At 38.3% G+C, this 22630-nt stretch overlaps 1 protein-coding gene and 1 long non-coding RNA gene across 8 annotated transcripts in view; one reads left to right on the plus strand and one right to left on the minus strand.

Annotated features, from left to right (window-relative positions):
• LOC144375076 (uncharacterized) overlaps window positions 1-21611 on the minus strand; it is a 36096-nt gene extending 14485 nt beyond the window's left edge. The window contains exons 1-3 of the long non-coding RNA XR_013434474.1: window positions 21392-21611; window positions 20153-20193; window positions 12713-12862 (exon numbers count right to left, since the gene is read on the minus strand). This is a non-coding gene — a long non-coding RNA (uncharacterized LOC144375076). The remainder of the gene's footprint in view (window positions 1-12712; window positions 12863-20152; window positions 20194-21391) is intronic.
• The window catches only part of Slc16a12 (solute carrier family 16 member 12), an 81039-nt gene that overhangs the window by 26819 nt on the left and 31590 nt on the right, over window positions 1-22630 (plus strand). The gene's annotated exons all lie outside the window — the stretch shown is intronic.

The raw sequence follows: 22630 nt of genomic DNA on the forward strand, positions 1-22630 counted from the left end.
ATGTTGTGTGTTTGTGTTTGTGGTACTCTTCAGTGTAGTACTCCCCACTGAACCCAGGGGTGCTTTACCACTGAAGTACATCCCCAGCCCTTCTGATTTTTTTTTTTTTTTCGGGGGGAGAGAGGGAAGAATCTTGCTAAGTTGCTGAGGCTGCTCTGGAACTTATGATCCTCCTGCCTCAATCTCCTGAGTTGCTGGGTTTACAGGCATGTGCCACTATGCCTGGATAAATGCATTTTTGATTTATGGTCTTTCTTTCTTTCTTTCTTCCTTCCTTCCTTCCTTCCTTCCTCCCTTCCTCCTCCTCCTCCTCCTCCTCCTCCTTCTTTTTTGTTGTTGTTGTTCTGAGGATAGAACCTGGGTTCTTGTGCATGCTAGGCAGGTGCTTCAACTCTACAATTCACACTTTCAACTTTCTGTTGAGTTTATCTGGATATATGTTGACTCCTGGTAAATAGAGAAGCATCTATATTGTGAACAGGCACACCTGTCTTTACCCACCTGACCCTTTTTCAGGTCATTGGCTAAGATGCATCTGTCCATGTCTCTTTATTTAGATATATTTAGAACCCCCACCTCCCGAGGCACCATGTTCTAGCCTTGCTGGACTTTCCCTTTCCTCCCTACCCTCACTGTGTGAAATCACTCCTGTGCTGCATCATGCTGTGTGTCCCCACAGTGAAAGCAAAGAGCCATTAAGAGAGAGGACTTTGGCAAATGAATGGGATTTTTGTAGGGACCTTTTATAATTCTGAGCGGGATTGGAATAGCAACTATGGATTAAATGGCATTACACTAATTTGTGAGTTTTCTTTTCTTTCCTAAGTGAGTTGCCTCCTAATTTTTTCCCCAAATAAAACATGGCTACATTTAAATGGTGATGTTAATCAAGGACCTCCCACTTTAGTACTGCATATTCAATGTAAAAGGAAAATAAGGTAAAAGAGATATGGTTGAATTTCTTATTATATGAGAAATCCATCTTCCTGATGTAATATAATAAGACTTGTTATATGCAAAGAGAACGTCACTTTATTTTCTTTAATGTCCATTTGTTTTCATGTTGTGGGGCTGCTTTTGAGTATTTACCAGAGAGAGATGAACTAAGTGCCTGTCTGTTTTGACAAGGTGTACTTATCACCAAACAGGAACCATCTGATCCTGATGTCAGACTGTAGTTTTGATAATGAATTAATCACACGTTTCCTGCCAGCTTTGATGATCCTTGTTGATCATCTTTTCAATCTTTGGTGAAGAGAGAAGAGAAAACAGACTGCTAACTTCTTTGGACAGATGAAGGTCTCGTTGATATAAAGTCAGGAAATTCCTGATCCTCTGCCAAGTTAATATTTATAAGAATCCCGTGGCCTCAGTCTGTGGCAATCAATATGATTTGGCAGCTGGAAACTTACATGCACACTCCTTATGGAAGGGCACTGACATTAGCGACGCCTGGCACGCATGCAGGCAAGACGACTGTTTATTTGCTTCTCTAATCCTAAGGGATCAAGGCACTTGACACATTTTTGATAACTCTCCAGTGAGTTGCTCTGAAATGCTGCAAACTTCTAGGCAAGTTGCTGAATTCTGCTCAGGAATATTATCCATTAGCTGGCGAGTGCAGGCAGAACTTTATTCTCAGTTTACCAATATTTCTCTGAGCCTCACCTTTGCTTGAATTCCAGCATCAAATGGTCACTGTAGCATATATCACCCCACACTCTCTTTAATGAGACAAGGGACTTAGGCTGTTGTAAAACTGGGGATCTGTGAGTAGCCACCCTGTAGATAAATTAAAAGCAACACATAGCATGGTACAGTGGCACAGGCCTGTAATGTCAGGTACTCTAGAGGCTGAGGCAGGAGGATCACAAGTTCAAGGCCAAGGGATACATATTGAGACCTTGTCTCAAAACAAAACAAAACAAAACAAAACAAAAAACCCAGAAGGGCTGGGAATGTTGGTCAGTGGTAGAGCACTTGCCTAGCATGCATGAGGCCCTGAGTTATGCCCCTACCACTATAAAAGAAACGAACAAACAAACAACACAGTAAAGATCACATTGTCTTCAATTCACTTTCAGTTTTAATAAACATTTATTGGGGCACCTTTGTATGTTATGCATGTTCTAGGTTCTGGGAATCCCACAACAAATAAGATTGGCAGAAGTTCCTCAACTCCTGGAGTTTACACGTTCATAGTGAAGACAAACAATGCACAAATTAATGAAACAACTTAAATAGAGACAAGTGTACTATGAAGTAAATAAAAAAAGACTAATTTAATAAAGCATTATTAAGGAATGGGGGTGACAGGGTCATTATAAAAGTATTTCGGTGGGGAAAGTATATCTTAGAAGAGATATGTGAGGTGAGACCTGAATGGTTTGAAGGAGCAAGCTTGGTGAAGACAGGTTAAAGTAGTCCAGGCAGGTAAGAGCAAGTGCAAAGGGCCTGAGATAGAAACAAGTTTAGCATTCTGGGAAGTTTGTCCATTATGAGCAAGGGTAACTGTGGTAGCAGGTGAAATTTGAAGATGTGGAGCGGGTTAGATTCTTTACGGCATTACAGGCCATACTGACGTCAGGTGTTCTCAGGCAATGTGGAAACAATTAGAGGGTTTTAAGCAGTGGAGTGATGTAGTCTGATGAATAGCGCTACCTTCTACCAACTTCACATTTATAGTGCAATCTAAAAAGCCCTCCAAAACATGCCAATGTATCTATTGTAGGAACATTATGGAAGGTGTTATTCTACCTCACGTAGGTCTTCGATGAGGAGTTAAGGAGGTCATGCAGTGGTTAAGAATTAGTCTGTCTGAATTCCAGCCTTCAGTGGAATTCGTAGGGAACCTGACTGCTGCAGCCCTGTAGGCAGGGTTAAACATCTGTGTGACTTTGAATAAGCCAGTGACTTATGGCTTCTGTTTCCCTAATAAAAAAAAAAATAATGCATGTTTGAATTACTAATGTTGGGCCCCTTTGGGCTTTTCCAGTTTGGGTTTTTCCAAGGGATGCCTGAACAAACATTCTCATACATGAGCTCGGGTGCACTGGTATGTGCATTTCTGTTGCCACAGATTTAGGAGAGGACACACTGCTGCCTTTAACTATTTTACATGCTAAGAGTTTTCCAAGATAATCACATCAAGTTTCACTTCTGCTAATAGCTTAGGAGAGTTCACTTGCCCACATTCTTGCCAACACTTCAAATCCCAATCCTTAATTTTAAAAAAAATCAATCTAATGTGTATATAGTGATATATCATCATGAGTGTATATATTTAATTAATAGACTGTTTCTTAGAACCATTTTAAGTTTACAGAAAAATCAAACAGAGGGCTGGGGCTGTAGCTCAGTGGCAGAGCGCTTGCCTAGCTCGTGTGAGGCACTGGGTTCAATCCATTGCACCACAGAAAAATAAAAAATAAAGGCATTCTGTCCATCTACAACTACAAAAAAAAAAAAAAATCAAACAGAAAATGCAGTTTCCACCTACTCTTTCTTTCTGTCCCCTCACAGTTTCCCCTAATGTCTTGCATTGGTATGATACATAAGTTACAATTGATGAACCCAAAATGATACATGATTATTAACTAAAGCCCATAGTTTAGGTTGGGATATATACTTCTGATGCTTTTTGTTTTAATTTCTTTGATTAGAAATGAAATTGAGCAGCTTTTCATATATTCATTGACCACTAGATTTTCCTTTGTGTGGACTGACTGTTAAAATTGATAAAGGACATTTCACCATTTGCTCTGATAAGCCACCTATTTGGGCATGGTGCTTCACCTTTTCCTACTGGCACCAAATGTGTCTCCAAACACAGTATGTAGGATTTCCACAGAGTAAATACAGCATTAGCTTTCTTTCCAAAGGGAAGCCTGATTGTCTGAGGGGACAGAAGCTTTTAAATACTTACCATCAACTTTATTTTTAACCTTTTTTTTAATATTTACTTTTTAGTTTTCAGCAGACACAACACCTTTGTTTTCATGTGGTGCTGAGGATCGAACCCGGGTCACATGCATGCCAGGCGAGCGCACTACTGCTTGAGCCACATCTCCAGCCCCTTAACCTTTTTTTTTTAACTTTATTTTTTTTTCATATTGATTATTCTTGATAGGAACCCTTTGTTGGTAATATATGTTGCAAGTATATTCTTCCTTTCTTGGTCTTATCTTTTTATTATTTTCCTACTGTCTTTTGATGGACACAAGTTACCAATTTTAATGTGGTCAAATGTAACAATGTGTCCTTTATAGCTGGAGCTTTTTGAGCCACACTTTTGAATTCTTTCCCTACCTCCAAATCCTGAAGACATGGTAGTCCCCTTATCTGCAGGGGAGACTTTCAAGACCCCACTGGATGCCTGAAACTGGACAGTACTGAAACTTAGATACACTGTGGTTTTTCCTATATATGCATACTTAGGATGAAGTTTAATTTTTCAGTTAGGCACAGCAAGAGATTAACAATACTAACTAATAACAAAATAAAATGATTATAACATTATTCTGCAATAAAAGTTATGGGAATGTGGTCTTTCTTTGTCTCACTTATCATGGGCCAGGTGGCACAGATAGGCTGGATAGACTCATGTCCTGCAGTGGGGACAGAAAAAGACAGCATGAGGTTTTTATTATGCTCCTCAAAATGGAGATTTTAAACTTGGGAATTGCTTATTTGGGGGATTTTCCATTAACATTTTTGAGCCATGGTTGATGTGGGTAACCCAAATGGGCAAAACCAAAACAAGAATGTGGGTATGGGGAGTCTACTGAATTATCTTTAAAAAAAAAAAAAAACTTTTCTTTTTTTAATATTTATTTTTTAGGTGTAGATGGACACAGCACAATGCCTTTATTTTTATGTGGTGCTGAGGATCAAACCTGGGTCCCGCCTTGTGCTAGGCGAGCGCTCTACCACTGAGCCACAATCCCAGCCCCCCTGAATTATCTTTTTAAAGTTTAATTATATTGCCTTACATCTTTGGTTGTATAATAAACCTGAAATTGAATTTTGTGTGAATGGTGTGAGATTGGGGGCTGTGGGTTTTTACATTAATTTTATTGAGCACTCATATATTTTTATAGCATTTTCCTGCCTATTTCTCCTTGTTATTCTTGGGTATGGGACTCTATTAATAGAAAGTTGGATCTCCCAAACTAATGCATAAACTTTCTTAGTCTTCTTAATATTCTATATCTTCATGTTCTTACTTATTTTATGGGATATTTCTTTGACCTTATCTTCTAATCCTTCAATTATTATTATATTCTTAATTCCAAGGGTTTGTTTTTGGTTCTCAAAATATTTTTTTCTTCATAGCATTCTATTCTTGTTTCACTTATGCATTATCTTTTCCTTTTCTCTTTGAAGATATTAACTATATAGATTCTCTTTTTCTTGAACTTTTTTCTTTCAGAGCCTTATCTGTCCTCTCTTGCCCTGGATTGTCACATTGTTTTCTCTGATTCATTTTTTTTTCCTTCCCGAATCGACTATCCCATTTTATCATAATAATTAATAATTACATGGCAACATTTGGTTGTTTATTAGTCTCAGAATGAGACACTAAAGAGCCACTTGGGAGGAAGGGCTTGAGTAACTTTAAGTTGGCAAGTTACATTCTAGAGTGGGCGGCCCTCCAGACAGCTATTGGGTGTGGTTCCTGAGTAGCACTTCCAAGCCATAGTCCTTTTTCTCTTAGCCTGATCAGTTTCTCCAAAGAATTTTTTTCACACCCAGAAACCAGGAAACAGGTTGCTAGTGTATTTGAAGTCAAATGGGGCTGGGGAGATTGGATGGGGGCATTTCACCATTTGCTCTGATAAGCCACCTCTTTGGGCATGGTGCTCACCTTCCCCCACCAGCACCACCTGACTCCAAACACAGTATGTAGCATTTCCACAGAGTAAACACAGCATTAGCTTTCTTTCCAAAGGGAGGCCTGATTGTCTGAGGGGACGGGAGCTTTTAAATACTTACCATCAACTTTATTTTTAACTTTATCTCATTTTTACTGTCTTTAGAAATTCCTTATTCCTTCATTTCTGGGTCTTTTGGGGGCTCTGCAAGTTGACTTACTTCTAACTTTCGTGCTGGATTCGGTTTCAGTGATCTGTGTTTTGCTAAGTCAGATACCATCTGTTCATTCACTTCTCAGCTTCCAAAATTTGTTTGACATCTTTGGTCTACTGTCGACTTCTCTCCTGTTCTCTTTAACCTTGTGGCTTATTTCCCTTTTATTCCATTACTATTGGAGCATTTTAGGAGACAGCAGAGATAAACCCATGTGTTCAATCTGCTACATTAAATGGAAGCTGCATGTATCACAAGGTATTTAACTAATTCCTTGCTAATAGAGAATTATGCTAATGTTTTACAGTTACAAATGATGCCTATGCACTCTTATACAAATGTATCTAAACGTTTGGATATAAATGTATCTAAACGAAAGTTACTGTTAAATTCCTAAATGTAGGAGCATTGGGTCAGAAGTTAAGTACATTTAAAAGTTTTGATGGATACTACCAAATGTCACTCAAAAAAGTTGAATGAATTAGTGTTCTTGTCAACAGTGTGTTTGAGTAGAACACAAGTTTTTATTAATGAGTTAGCTACATGTCCTCAGTGATGCTGGATCAATAGATTTCTTTGCTTGATTTAAAACACTTCCTGTATTTTGTAATCTTTGTAGGATTTTTTATTAGATAACTGAAAAACTTGATATGAAACATTATTGTATTACAGTTCTTCCGGAAAAAAAAAGATGTTGTGTGCAAGTGATTAAATTAATTTGTCAATAAAATAGAGCTAATATAATTATTTGGATTTTCTGTATTTTTGCTGTGTTCTTCTGACTCACAGTCCTCCAATTTCATAGGTTGCTTTCAATTTCAAGTTTTACCAGAACTTTGAACATTAGAGGAACTGATGATTTTGTTATAGTCTGCTTTGACAAGATTACCTTGGGGGAACCCTCTGTCTGCTTGATGGTACAAACTCCTATCGCCAGGCTTCTGACATGAATACTGGCCCATCTGATTAGTTGAGTGTTTGTGCAAAAAGAGATAAAAGTGTTTAGACCTGTGAAACATTGGTAGTGTAACTATGTGGAACGGAGAAGCAGCTGAGAAATGGGCAGAGCCAGGGACTGGGAGTTGATACCTCAGAATCCGCATTCTGGCTCAGCCACATATTTTTTCTGAGCTTGGACAATCACAGAAGCTCCGAGCCATATTTATAAGACAAAAATAATAATTTCAGGACTTAAAGGTGAAAGTGATAGAAATCAAACTCAGGGTGACAAAAACCACAAAGCTACTTCATTTATTCACTTAAAGAGAACCTCAAGGACAGTATTTAGATAGAACAAAGTTCAGATGCTTAAACAATTTCAGAATATGTATTTCTCTACTTCTCACTCCTGTTCTTTCCTGGGTTGGCTTAACGAAGACAAAAATGGCCACCAGCAGTTCTGGGCTTGTGACCTGGGAACCCCATGCGAAGGAGGTACTCCTTCCCAGTTGTTCCAGTACTGATTGGTCCAGCTTGGTTCCTAATTATCTGAAAGAGTCCTTGTGTCTCTAATTGGCCAGGCCTCTTCAGGTGCATGTAGATTCAAGGCACATAAAAAAGAATGGGTAAATTCCCAAAGGAAAACTGAGATGCTGTTGCTTAAAGGAAACAGGATGATAGTGGTCAGACAAAGGCAAGAAATGACCATTAACCTTCTCTGCTTTGGGGCCGGGGATATGGCTCAAGTAGTAGCATGCTCGCCTGGCATGCATGCGGCCCAGGTTCGATCCTCAGCACCACATACAAAACAAAGATGTTGTGTCCACTGAAAACTAAAAATAAATAAATAAATAAATATTAAAATTCTCTCTCTCAAAAAAAAATGTTTACTTATAAAAAAAAAAAAAAGAAACCTTCTCTGCTTTGCTCACTTGATTGTCCTGAGGCTTAAATACAGTCATATTTGTGAATATAAACTTTTATGGATATTCATTTATAACTTAGTAATAAACTTAACCAAATAAATTATTTACAGTTAATTTTTGGAAATCCTTTTGATCATGAACAGGTCATCTACCTTCTTTTTCTTAAAATTGCTCTGTGTCAACCCATGAAAAATAGGATGATTTCAAAGAGTGAGCAATAATAATTTTTAGTGGATAATTTATATACATTTATCATCACATTTGTAAAGTCTTGTTTAAAATGCCTTGGCCAATGAAATAACCATGGGAGATTATTAGTTATATCTTGGTATGCATTGTGATGGTCAGGTAAGATAAAGATAGCTTTAAAACTTTGAAATTGATCTTTTGTTTGTTTGTAAGTATGACAACACAAACAAAAGAAAACAAAAGGACGACTCAGACATAAGTCAGTCTCAAGGTGTGACATCTTTCAAATATTCCTTCTCTTGGTAACCTATTTTGATATTATCCATGAATTGATCTAAACTTTTCTTGAGTATATTTATGCTTACATTGATATTGCTTCTTGGGGGCTGGGGCTAGGGCTCAGTGGTGGAGCGCTTGCCTAGCATGTGTGAGGCACTGGGTTCGATTCTCAGCACCACATAGAAATAAAATAAGGGTCCTCTGACAACTAAACAAAATTTAAAATTTTTGATATTGCTTCTTTCCTCAGGAAGGCTCGTACCTGAGACTGCAAAGTAGCTAGTGTTGTTACTCCATCCCCAGTCACTTTCCATATACATCAGATCTCCTCTTGTCCCTTGGCACATCAGACTTCAACTCACCATGATAATTGTGCAGAATAACATCAACCAGATTTCAATATTTCTGTGTGAAGCTTGTATCTCACTTCACCTTGAGGTCTCTGCATCCTAGGCCATATTCTTCTCCCAACTTCTTTTACAAAAGGAACGTGTTGTTCTCTGGGAGTCCCCCAAACTGCCCAAAGAGGAGCATCCATAGGTTTCTAAGGCATCATTTGGTAGGAGCTGTCACCATGTTGGTTTGTTGCTGATGGCGCTGTTAACCCAGACCTGGGCATCGGCAAGCCCCAACATATTAAAGCTAACTTATTTAAAATCTCACGAGCCTCTCACACAGCCCATCAACTTGAAGGTGAGAGGCTATGATTCCCAAGTCTTCATTAGCACTCCTATAGGTGCAGAATTAATTCAGAAAGGAAAGGGACATTCTGGGAGGCTGGGGTCGCTGGCTGCCAAGCTGCTGAAAAGCTGACCCTCTGGTTCTCTTCTCACTATAGCGTGTCCGACTCTGAACACTGGCCACAAATAGGTGTCAAAAAGTCATAGTTGCTCCTATGATAATGTTGACCTACAGAACTAAAACACTGGGTTATATTTTTTGCCACATCATTCTAGGTATTTCCTTTAAACTCTCACTTATGCAGTTAGAAGTTATTCTGCCTTAGAGGTTACTTTGTCCCAGGATGATCTTGCTCATCCAGAGGAATCTGACCCTTTGTACAGTCTCTACAGAGCCCAGGGCTTCCTTCTCAGTGGGTTGCGAAAAGGAATCCTGGTGGCTGGCCCCCAACCTTTTGAAGCACTGCCCCTTGGCAGTGAGGGGTCTGTGTTCCATCCTGTAGTTTTAGATATCATCCTTGAGTGTCTTTTAATCTGCAAGAATCAATTCAGTACCAATAAACCACACATCTCTCTTCTGGAACATACTTATTTACTGTGTCCTTCCTTATCTTTGAAGTGCTAACTACAAACATATTTTTTTTTTCCTTCAAAGAGTTAACGTTATCTTAGGAAACAAAGGAGAAAAGAAAAGAGAGAAATAAGGCATCCAAGAGGCCCCTGTTTCCATACTATTCACTTTGGGTCTCTCTTTGTTTTTAGATTTGTTCTATCACATGCCCCAGTCACATAATTTACTTATGCATTCAATTTGCTAATTTTTTTTCCCCATTTTATTTTGTGTTACATAACATGCATGCTACATAATACATTGCTTTAACCTTCTCACAGGGGTAGATGACCATAAATGAGTTAGTGTTTTGTCAATCATGAAAATGCTTTTTAAACCAGTGTTCTCCAAACTCTTGGACAAATAGTAATAATTAACTCCAGAGATGCACTTTCCATCAAACTCTACCAATATGGGTAATGGGAAGCCCTCTTTCCCCTGCTCTGGGAACCTGTGCATCTATGCAGTACTACTCTGGGGTGAGGAAGCAGATTGATGATTCCAGAGAGAATCTGGAGTGATATCTTGGCAGGGATTGCATAGGCCAAAACCTACCTCTAGGCATCTTATAGGTGATGGGCTTCATCTTGACTCTAAATTTAATGATGTTTTTATGAATCCCAAATCCCCTTCTCTGACTGAGGTAAGGGAGGAGGATTAATTTCTCAGTCTTTATGGTCCTTCTTCTACCCTCCCTTGTCTTTCCTTATTTCCTAACTCCTCTCTGCCTCTCTTCCATCCTATCTTCCTTTCTTCTCTTCTTTTAAATAAGATAATAAGTGACCCATTAGTCCTAAAGTACCTCAGGGAACCCGGGGCAGGAAGAGCCAGTGGGCTTTATGTAGGATAGTTAGCAGCATCCCCGGCCTCCGCCTTCCGGATGCCAACAGCATATCTCAATTATGACAGCCAAAAACGTCTGTGGACTTTGCCAAATGTTCCCCGTGGAGCCAAATTGTCCCTGGTAGAGAACCACTGGTGCATATGAAATTGTTTTCTGTTCTGTTCTTGGTTCTTCTGCAAATACAGCAGAAACTGGCTCCCCAGAACCTCCCAGCACCAGCCCTACTCTGTGGCTCCATTTCCCAATTCCTAGCTCCAAAGATATAGAATCAGGATTTGTTTCAGGCTTTGAATTGGTTCTTTGAAATGAGGGTTGGACTCCTGGTCCAACTAGCAGAACTGAGGAGGTGTGTATCTTACAGTACAAACATGGTGACGGGTCCTCCAAGACAAGAATCATCCTGTGGAGCTGAATTTCCCTCGTAGCTGTTTGTTCTCTATTCATCGATTAATAGTTCCAATTTAGATGGGAAAAATTCTAAAAATATTTTTAAAAATTATCAGCTTTTTAAACATCATATTGTACATAAATGGAACATGTATAATTGTGGAGATGGTATAAAGCAGTCGGTTGAGAACACAGGCTTTGGAGACAGACTATCTGGGTTCCCTTTCACTGTACCATGTGCCAACTGTGACATGGACAGGTATTTGATCTCTTTGTCTGGGTTTCCTCATCTACAAAATGGCAGTAATGATACATCACTTAACAGATGCACCAAGCATTGTTTTAAGCGGGTTAATTAAACTGTGTAATTCTCACAACTGTGAGTTTAAAGTTTTTCCAGAAATCCTTAGGATCAGACTTTTGAAATGGTAAATAGAGCAGGATTTGTACTCCTCCAGCGGGGTCTTAGGGAATGAATGTCCTGTAAACAAGCACCAATGACTGTACCCTAAGACATAAGGATATTCCTTGAAGAGAGATGCTTAGAAACTCTAAATAGTAAAGATCTTGCCACCAAATAAGTGAGCTGCTAATATTTGAAAAATTTTTGTTTGCAGAACTTTTTGAATTGTACATTTGCATATTTATCTTCATCTTATAGTTTAGGAAAATGGGTTCATAGAGACTGAGTCAATTGACTAAGATTATACAAGGGCAGAAGCTGAGAATTGAATGCAGTCATTTTGATGTCACAGAGGACTGCTCTTGGCCACGGTGTTACAATTCTTCATTCTTCAGAGGGTCCTTTTGAGGACTGACTGGTATAAAAAGCTTGCAGAGCTGGGCGGGCACATTATGAGTGCTATTTAGTGATCGTGATTTTCTGTATTCTAAGAGGTCATCATGATGTATTATCATAGCAGTTGACAGTGCAGTGATGTATTTGGTTCTTTAAGGCAGGGATTCCCAATCTCTCTCAAGGAGGCCCCCTCAAAAATCTTCTGAGCTACACTAGAGTTGATCTTGTGGCTGTGGCTGGCCCTGGCAGCTGGGCCATGGCCACCAGGGATTCTGCCCAACTGCCCTGTAAGCTGAGAGGGTCTGCCATAAACTGAATATCTGTGTCCTCCCAAATTCAAAGGGGGAAGCTCTAACTTCCAATGGGACTGAACTTGGAGATAGGGCCTCCAAGGAAAAAAAAAAAAGGTAAAACATTAAACCCAATAAATTAAGGGTCATAAGGGTGGTTCCTGATTGGATTAGTGTCCTTATGTCTTTGTTTTCTGTTGTTAATAATAATAACACAATGTCACAGACTGGATATATTATAAAGAAAAAAGGTTCATTTTGGCTTATGGTTCTGGCCCAATGTGGAGGAGCCACATCTGATGATGGCCTTGAAGGCAGAGTCCTCAGGTGGAGACAAGGAGTTTGAGAGTGATCTAGTCAAACTGGTTTTTATAGCAAACACACTTTAGAGATTAAACTCATTAATCCACTAATTCTATGAATGGATTAATCCATTCCTGAAGGCAGAGCCCTAATCTCCCCTTAAGGGTCCCAACTGGTCCCACCTCTTAATACCGTATGATGGGGATTAAATTTCAACATGAGTTTCAAGGAGGAGAAACCATATTAAAACCATAGCACCTTATAAAGAGAGATGCCAAAGAACTCCAGCTTTATTTCTCCCATGCATATGCACTAAGGAATGCCATGTGAACACCTAGCAAGCAGGTGGCCATCCCCAAACCAGGAAGAGCGCTCTCACCAGAAGCTGAATGGACATCTCGCCTCCAGAACCGTGAGAACATACGTTTGTGTTGTTTGGGCCAGCCAGTGTGGTATTTTGTTACAGCAGCCTGTGTGGACTAATGCAGCTTCACATCACCCCTGTAGCCCAGCTTAGCAGTCAGGAGTCCTGTAAGAAAGCAGATAGATGTGTCTCTCTCTGCAAAAAAATGATTTCAAGCTGATGAATTTTCTAGATTTTTTCTTTTTCTTTCCCTCCTTCCCTTTCTTTTTTCCTTTCTCTACTGTACTGCTGTTAGATTCTCACCTGTGACTTGTCACACTTGGTTACAGATTTGACAGTGATACTCTTTCCTCCCACACTGGGATAAATAACTTTTGATCGTCATTGGTGGGTCTAAAACCTGTAAAATCAAACTTAGTGTAGAATGCCCAATAAAAATACATGGACTGCACTGACTTTTGGAATGCTCTTAATAGTAAAGTAGAGGAATTTTTTAGCAGATACCATCACCATTCATCAACCTGTGTGTGTGTGTGTGTGTGTGTGTATTCTTGAGAAATGAGACACCAAATGAAACTGAATGTGACACTCTTAGAGGAGCGTGCATTTAAAATGTGAATGATTAAGTAAAGATTAAACTATGATTTTCAATTTTATAGATGATTGATTATTTGGCAGAAATCAAAATGTTTATTTTCTCTGTTCAGACCACTTCATTTAAAGATTCCAAAAGAATTCAGTATAATTGAAGTTTTAACTTTTATCTTGAAAACAATGATTCATTCTTCTCCTAAGCCCCTGTGAGGACATTTTGTCATTGTCAGTATTTTCTCAAGGAGTTTATCAAAGGAAAGAAAATGATATCCTTGTGTGCACCTAAAAAGCACGAAGAACACTGCATTCTGCTTCTGTCCAGCACAGTTGTTCTAGAATGGACTTTTCCACTCTGTGCTATTTACTCATCAAATATTGCTTCACTTCATTTTGTAAGAGGAAAACAATTTTGAAAATTTTAGCAAAAGTTCAGGCTGGAATAAGTTCTTATTTTACACGTATACACTCACATGTATGAAAAACTCTGTCAAGTAAATTATAGCCAACCTTAAAATATGATAAAAAAGTTTATTCCACAAATAGATCCTTTTTCTTTATTTCACTTATTTCAACTAGTTGGGCAGACAAGAATTAAAGAGAAAATTTCCACATATGAAAGAATATCTCAAACCAAAACCCTCTCAAGTAATAGTGGGAGGGTACAGTCTTGATTAGTTTAAAAAAAGAGGGCAAACATAAAATGATAAATATATAAATAGCACTGTCAGTTGCCAAAGAGTTAGAAAAACACTTGTGAATTGATGTTGTATGGGGAAAAAAAGTGAAACAGTTTGCACACACTTAGTTACAACCATTTAAAAGTAGTTTTTATGATTTTTTATAAAAAGACAGTCTAAGAAATTCAGAAAAGTCAGGAACAGGACATTCATAAGCTTACTTTTCTCAAACAACTGTTTTTCACTTTTGTGTGTTTACTTCTCCTCTCCTTGTGAGTGTGTGTGAGTGTGTGTGTGTGTTTCTACAGTTGTGTCCATATCACATATATTGGTATTCTGATTTTGAGTTAGGAGCTCTACATAGGCATTTCTATGTGCTGTGTTAGTCCTTGTGATTGTCATTTGTAAGGATTTATTATAGTCCATGGATTGGACACATCTGTGTGCAACTTAGGACAAACATTTAAAAAGGGAAGAGAGTATAGGATCATGCATTTGGTGTCCAATTTGACTGTAAGATTTCAGCGCGCTGTTCTAAAGAGAGAATTAACTACAAGCTACAGTGAAGAAAAAAATTAGTTTAAATGTTCAAAGGACATGATAGTTTTTTGGATTTATAGTTTTCTTCTCTTATTTTCCCTGTGCTAGTCTCCCTCATTCAATATTTAACTTTTTTTTTTTTGTCTCCATATCATAGTGGAAAATTGACATGGAAATATGGAGACATGGGTCTCTGTTGATAGTTTTTCCTGTTGGACTACAAGAAATACATATGTGTTTTTGGCTATTTTTATTTCCTAGTAATTATGATTCGTAAATAGTACCAAAGATATTTATGTACTAATAATTTTTCTAACTATGTCTCTGATTTAGCAATGGGAATGAGTTTAACTTAGTTAAATATTCTTAACTTAGTTAAGGTTTTTGTTTTGTTTTGTTTTGTTTTTGGTGTTGCTGGGAATCAAACTCAGGTCCTTGCACATGCGAGGCAGGGACTCTACCACTGAGCTACATCCCCAGACCCTAGCTGAGCATTTTTTTGAGTACCAACTCTGTTACCATGTAGCTGTCAGGATAGAATATAAAATCTATTACTTTTTAATTTGGAAAATTATTGAAAGGAGCAAATTAAGATGAAAAGTGTATCTGTTTATTATAGGGAATGAAATTGACATTTGTTAATATGTGACTATTTTAATATGTGTCAGATGCTTTTCCTTGTATTTTGACATTTAATTGTAATTTAAGCCCATTTAAAGAACTGTTTATTCCAAAATACACAACAGGAGAGATTCAGAAAACCAAGTTGCAAGTCAAGATATATACTAGTTACTGAGTTGGACAGTGCCTCCCAGGGCTCCTAAGGCCCTGTTCCAATGGGCTTAAAAATGTAATATAAGTATTCATATTGGTAGCAAATTTTTAAAGGCCTCAGTGAGCAGTTTTATAACTGAGGGGAAGAAAGTCCTTAGAATTATTTAGAGAGGAGTGTCCTGTGAGAGGAATGTGGGTTTCTTTTTCTTTTAAAATTTTTTTCCATATTTTTATTGGTGCATTGTAGTTGCACATAATGGTGGATTCATTCTTATATATTCACACATGCACACCATACAGCAATATAATTTGGCCAATATCACTCCCCAGTGTTTCCCTTTTCCCTCCCCTCTTCCTTCCCTCTGTTCCCTTTCCTGTACTGATCTCCCTTTGATTTTCATGAGATCTCCCACTCTTTTTTTTTCCCTCTCTTTTTCCTCTTTAGCTTCCACAGGTAAGAGAAAACATGACTCTTTACTGTCTGCATTTGGCTTATTTCACTTAACATAATGTACTCAAGTTCCACCCATTTTCCTACAAATGATATAATTTCATTCTTCTCTATGACTGAATAAAACTCCATTGTGTATATATTTACTTCTCTCTCTCTCTCTCTCTCTCTCTCTCTCTCTCTCTCTCTCTCTCTCTCTCTCTGTACAGGGATTGAACCCAAAGGTGCTTAACCACTGAACCACATCCCCAGTCCTTTTTATATTTTATTTAGAGACAGGTTCTCACTAAGTTGCTGAGGCTGGCTTGGAACTTATGATCCTCCTGCCTTACCCTTTAGAGCCACTGAGATTACAGGCAGGTGCCACTGTGCCCTACTATTTATTATATTTTCCTTATTTTCCCTGTGCTAGTCTGGTTCCATAGTTTGGCTGTTGTGAATTGTGCTGCTATAATCATGGGCATATACATATTACTATAGTATGCTGATTTTAATTCTTTAGGATAAATACCAAGAAGTGGTATAGCTGGGTCATATGGAGCTTCCATGCCTAGTCTTTTGAGGAGCCCTCATACTGATATACATAGTGGTTGCACTAATTTACAATCCCAGAAACAGTGTAAAAGTGTTGCTTTTTCTCCATATCCTCTCCAGCAATTGTTATTGTTTGTATCCTTGATGGCTGTCATTCTAATTGGAGTAAGATGATATCTCAATGTAGTTTTAATCTGCATTCCCTACTTGCTAACAATGTTGAACACTTTCCCCCCACATATTTGTTGGCCTTTCTTTCTTTCCTCTTTCTTTCTTTCTTTCTTTCTTTCTTTCTTTCTTTCTTTCTTTCTTTCTTTCTTTCTTTCTTTCTTTCTTTCTTTCTTTCTTTCTTCTTTCTTGGAAGTATCTGTTTATTTCATTTGCTCACTTATTAGTTTGTGGGGGGTTTCGGTGTTAATTTTTTTTAGTTATTTGAATATTCCGAATATTATCTTCTGTCAGAGAGTAGCTAGCAAAGATTTTCTCCCAGTCTGTAGATTCTTTCTTCACGTTCTTAATTATTTCTTTTGTTGTGCAGAAATTTTTTAAATTTGATACTTTATTAACTGGGCATTATTTTCTGAGCTTTTGGGGTTTGATTGAGAAAGTGACTGCCTGCCCCTATATGTTGGAGTGTTGACTCTACATTTTCTTTTAGGGGTTACACAATTTCTGATCTAATTCCTATGTTTTTGATCCATCATGAGTTGACTTTTGTGTAGGGTGAGATCTAGGAATCTAATTTCATTCTTCAACATATAAACAACCATTTTTTTCCAGCACCTTTTCTTAAAAAGGCTTTTCTTCGGTGTATGTTTTTGACTTATTTGTCACAGGTCAGATGACTGAATCTGTGTGTTTGTCTCTGGTTCTTTTAGTCTGTTCTATTGGTCTGTGTGTCTGTTATAATGCAAGTATCATGCAGTTTTTGTTACTATGGCTCTGTAGTATAATTTGAAGTCAGGTGATTCTTTCTGCATTGCTTTTTTTGGCTTAGAATTGCTTTGGCTATTCTGCATCTTTTATTCTTTAAACTAAATTTTAAGACTTTTTTTCTAGTTTTGTGAAGAATGTCATTGGTCTTTGGATGAGGTTTGCACTAAATCTGTATATTGCTTTCAGTATATGGCCATTTTAACAATATTAATTCTGCCTATCCATGAACATAGGAGATCTTTCCATCTTCTGAGATCTTAAATTTCTTTCTTCAATGTTCTGTACTTTTCTTTTTGGAGGTCTTTCACCTCTCTGGTTAGATACAGTCTAGGTATTTTATTATTAGGCCATTGTGAACAGGACTGTTTTCTTCATTTCTTTCTCAGCAGATTCATTATTGGTACGTTAGGAAAGCTATAGATTTTTATATGCTGATTTTATAACCTGCTACTTTGCTGAATTTGTTTATTAGCTCTAGCAGTATTCAGGTAGAGCTTTTTGGATCTTCTAAGTATAGAATCATTGCATCTGCAGTGATAATTTGACTTCTTTCTTTCCTACTTTTATCCCTTTTATTTCCTTCTCTTGCTTAATTGCTCCGGCTAGAATTTCTAATACTATATTGAATAGAAGTGGTAAGAGTGGACATCTTTGTCTGGTTCTAGATTTTAAAGGAAATGCTTTCAGTTTTTCCTTCATTTATTATGATGTTGACTTTATGTTTTTTTATGATGTTAGGTAGTTTTCTTCTATCACTAATTTCTTCAGTGTTTTTTTTTTATCATGAATGGGTGCTGAATTTTGTTGAAGGCTTCTCTGCATCTATTGAGATGTAGATTTCCTTTTCTTTTTAAAAATCTTTCTGAGCCAAGGTCTATTACTATTTGCAATTGTACTGCAGCCTAAGGGCCTCTTATAAGCCCTTGTCAAAGAAATACTTATTCAGAATATTTTTCACACCCAACTTCAGGACACATGTAAATGCCTTTACATGAAGTCTGTGCATAGGGAATGGTGACTGATCTTCTTTTGTAGTTTATGAAGTTCTAATCAATATAATTATTATTCTCCAATGCTCTCCTGATTTAAAAATACAATAATCATACGATATGGAAAATTTAAGTTTCTTATCTCTTCCATCAGACTTCTGGCATCAATAAATAACAACAGCATTAGTATTATAGCTAAAATATATTTGAACATTTACTACATGCATGTCCTGTGCTTCATGATATAATGTGAGTCATCTCATTTCATTTCCACAAATCCATGAGGTGTAGGAATTGGGATTAGGAAGGATCAATAAAAAGCATTCACCTTTCCCCTAAGTTCCAAACTAATTTAGAGGTAGAACCAGGTTTCAAACAGATTAAGATCAAAATATCACTATTAATTGCTAATATTACCAATGACTGGGGAGTGAGGCTTAAAACTTAGCCAAATAAGGTTGCAAGTACTGTGACCATGAAAAAGACTTACTCAAGTCTCAATCACTGGCAGCTCCTAAACAACCACAGACCTCCTTACAAGAATATTTGACCCTCTTTCATTTATAGTATGGAACTGCTGAGAAGCATAAATGTTCTCTACTTACAGGAAGATCCTACATGGAAAAAGAAAAAAAAAGAGGAAGGGCCGAGGGGATCATGCACAATTGTTTCTTCCAATGAATCACTGAATTAACTCCTCTTATGGAGAAAAGGGAGGAAGTCCAGGAGTGTTAACTCTACTGTGGTTCTGCCACATGGAATCATGGGAAAGGAGGTCTGTCCCCAGATGCAGGTACTCTACATGGCCTTATCCTACAGATAAGGAAACAGAGGTACCAAGACCCTGAATAGGGAGCTCACTTGGTAAGTAGCAGAGAAGTCTAAATAAGGTCACTGAATACATAAAACATGGAGTCAGGATTTAATAAGGCAGCCCAGGACAGCCTTAGACTTGGCTCAGGTACAAGGCACTGGGAAATTTAGAAAGGGAGGGAAGATGCAAGAGGAGTTAAAAAAAAAGAGAGAGAGAGAGAGAGAGTGATAATGGTTGGACTTGTTGTGAGAGTTGGGAAGGGATCAAAATCACCTGTATTTTTCTAGCATACCTAGTTTAGAAACAATGAAAACATAAAAAAAAAAAGTGACTCCAGAAATGAATAGTCAGTGCTTTCTTGGACATGTGTTTTTGAGGTACCTTATAGTTGACTGGAAACTTAAGTCTGCAACTTGGAAGAAAGATTGGAAGCAGAGATTTTTAGATTTTAGTTGTCCATTTCAAGGAGATTGCTGGCTGAATCTAAGGGAGTACTCAAGTCTAAAAAGCTTTATAAATGAGTTTTATATTTGAAATACCAAAAGATTTGAGTTGATACCTTCAGAGATTTGATCTAGTTTAAAGGCAAGGCCTGCATCTCCTAGGACTTGACCATGACCCTAACACACTGCAGAGCAAGCTTACAGGTGACACCAACCTACCGCAGTTTCTGTTTGTCTCTCCAGGTTCTGTCATCCAATTTCCGCCCTATTCTCTACCCTAGGAAGCTGACCTCGATGCACATCATCAACTAGACTCCCATTAGGTCCAATAGTGCCTCCTCTGCCCCTGCTGCTTAGAAGGCAGAAGGAGCATGAGGTTGGTGTTTGCATTCCCTTGCCTCCTTTACTATCAGATCCTATGCTGCAACGTTTCCCTTCACCCAAAACCTTCTGCAGCAACTTTCCAAGGTTCTAGTAACTGCTTTCTCTCCCTTTGCCCCTTTGGTCCTACAAATGTAATGGCTTGCAATTGCTACTGTCCTGGGAGACTTCACTTCTTGTGTTGGATTTTATTAACATTGCTATTTCCTTTAGAAATAATGTCTTTGTTGAAGTCGCTTCCATTTCTAAGTTACTCCTGGGCCTTGAATAATACACTCTGAAAACCAGAAGAGAATCATGTTTTCTAAGGCACTAGTCTTACCTGTAGTAAACAGAGGGGCTTCTATTCTGTGGGACTTAGACCTGGGAGGAGATGACAGAATTAGTACATGTGCAAATTCACATTACAGGCAGTATTCTCAGTGGCTTGAAGAATATCCTACACAATTGCCATGATTTTTAAAAATGCACATAAGTGTCTTAGTGAGTCACAAAATAAAAATTATTTGAAAATATTATGAAGTTCGTTTTATCTCTTCTCTTCCTATGTTTTTTTTAAACAACAGATAACTTAATATTAACAATACAACTTATTACTAGGTTTAGCTAAAGGCATATTTTTAAGCTTATAGATTGCACACACATGCAAAAAAATATTGAGAACTAGTTTCAGGGCCCTTGTTGTTCAAAGTTCGCTCAACTTGTTTGGGTCCCTAACTAGAAGGAGGTGAAATGAACTGGCTCAGTCATAACTGTTTCTATCAGGATAAGAACAAGGACAACCAACCACATCTAGGGGAATTTTTGTATTTCTAACTTTCATTTCAAGGAAGAAAGTCAGGCCCTCCGTCTCTTACAGAAAAAAGAGCACACCACATTCTCGGCCTTGGCAACACCTTGTCCTTTGTGTGACCTGCTGTGGCTCAAGCAGTGAGCAGAGTCTACAGAACACAAAAATAAACATCTCTGAGGGCCTGTGGAATTTGATGGCCTGTGTAATGTGGGGCAGACAGTGGGCCTCAGGCCAGGCTCTGTAGGTAAGCCCTCCCGCGGCCCACACTCCTTCTTAGCCACTCTGCAAAAGCAAGAAGAGCGAACCTGGCAGTAAAGCTCTGTTTCCAGGTTTGGACTGGTCTGGGGTCAGGCCTGGACATGCCCCCGTGTACCCAGGGAGCTCTGCTCACCTAGGACTTTATGAGCCAAATGCTGGCTAGGCTGGTTATAGTGGATAAAAGAACAAAGAAAACTCTGGTGATTTATTGCCCCCATTCCTAAAGCTCCTTGTACCAACTCCCATGTGATTTGAGAAAAATCTTTGGAACTAGAGAGTTGAGGAAGTTCATTCATTAAATACTTTTTGAGCATCTCTTCTCTTCCAGGTGCTATCCTGGAGGTAGACTGAGCAAATGGGAACCATAGTGTCCCCTGCTGTGAGGGAGCTCACACTGTCACACAGATGTGTGTTCTTCTGCCTGCATTCTCTTTCAAACACCAGTTTTCCATGATGCTCCATGATATAAAGGGTTAACTTCTAACCAACTGAAAATTTTTGACTCCTTACCTCTCCTGTTTCAACAACATGGCCGAGGGCAGTGATTACAGAGTGTGGCAAATGTTGTGGTATAGACCAGCTGTACCGTTCTTCAATAATAGGTTCTCTGTTGACTAACAAAAAGACTCTGTCAAATGTGCCTCAAATTCCCAGGTTCTCCTCTGCAGCCAAGAAGCTTTGAACATCACATAATCTGACTTAATAATTCCACATTCTGTAAGAGTGCAAAATTAGAATTAAAGAATTTGACAAAGGGCACCGAGTTAGACAGAAAAATTTATTCATTACGCCACGTAAATATTGAGAATGAACTCTGTGCCAGATAATTTGCTAGGTGCTCGGTTACTTGATTGAATGATATATCTACATATGTCATAAGATACACACATACATGTGTATTTTTTTATTTCATATGTATATTTTTAAAATCAATCAGGGCTACAGCTCAGGCCTATCATTTATTTTACTTTCAAATAAGAGAAAAGATTTCATGACTACAGAAAATGGAAATTGGAGGCAAGTTCCTCGTTATAAACTGATGTTGCCTAGAATCCGTGGCTCTGTGTATCAGGAACTGAAAGGGTAGAAGAGAATTTTGCTTTCTACATTCCGCCTTTAATGTGAATCACGAGTTGTATCTTTTCCTTCCTTTCTGTAGACCAAATACCATATAAATCACTTTGCTGTTTATTCTGGGTCTTATATAAAGTATTCTTATCCTCAAAATATCACACACAGTGTAGAAACTTTGGTAGCTTTCTTAGCAAAGGTCAATGTTTCAGTTTAGTGCCCAAAGGTCCCTGACAGGCATCCAAAAATTTATGGTTGAAGTCAGTAATTATTTACTCCCCTGTTACCAGGATTTGTTGGAGGACAAAGCAAAGAGAAGCAGAAAAGAAAACAATAAAAAGTGAATCATTAGTCTTTCTTCATCGAAGAACCTATGGGCAGTGTTTTTGAGCAACAAAAGTAAATCCATATGCAGTTAAAGACATCCTAAGACCCAGACCTTGATCCCTGGATCAGAGTGTACAACTTGAGCAGAGCGGGGCTTCCCTAACTTCCTCTCACGTTAGACCCTCCTGGAAACTGACTTTGCCCCCAGGATAGGAGTCTATAAAGCTGGAATTCTTTGCTATTCTGGCATAAGGGCTTTGCAGGTAGTTGCTGAAATTCCCTCACAGCATACTTGGAAAACTGTCCTTCCACGTCCTTTACACACGTGGTCCCTCTGTGTTTCCTAGTCAT

This window comes from Ictidomys tridecemlineatus, chromosome 1 (genome assembly GCF_052094955.1).
Source record: "Ictidomys tridecemlineatus isolate mIctTri1 chromosome 1, mIctTri1.hap1, whole genome shotgun sequence".
Taxonomy (NCBI): domain Eukaryota; kingdom Metazoa; phylum Chordata; class Mammalia; order Rodentia; family Sciuridae; genus Ictidomys; species Ictidomys tridecemlineatus.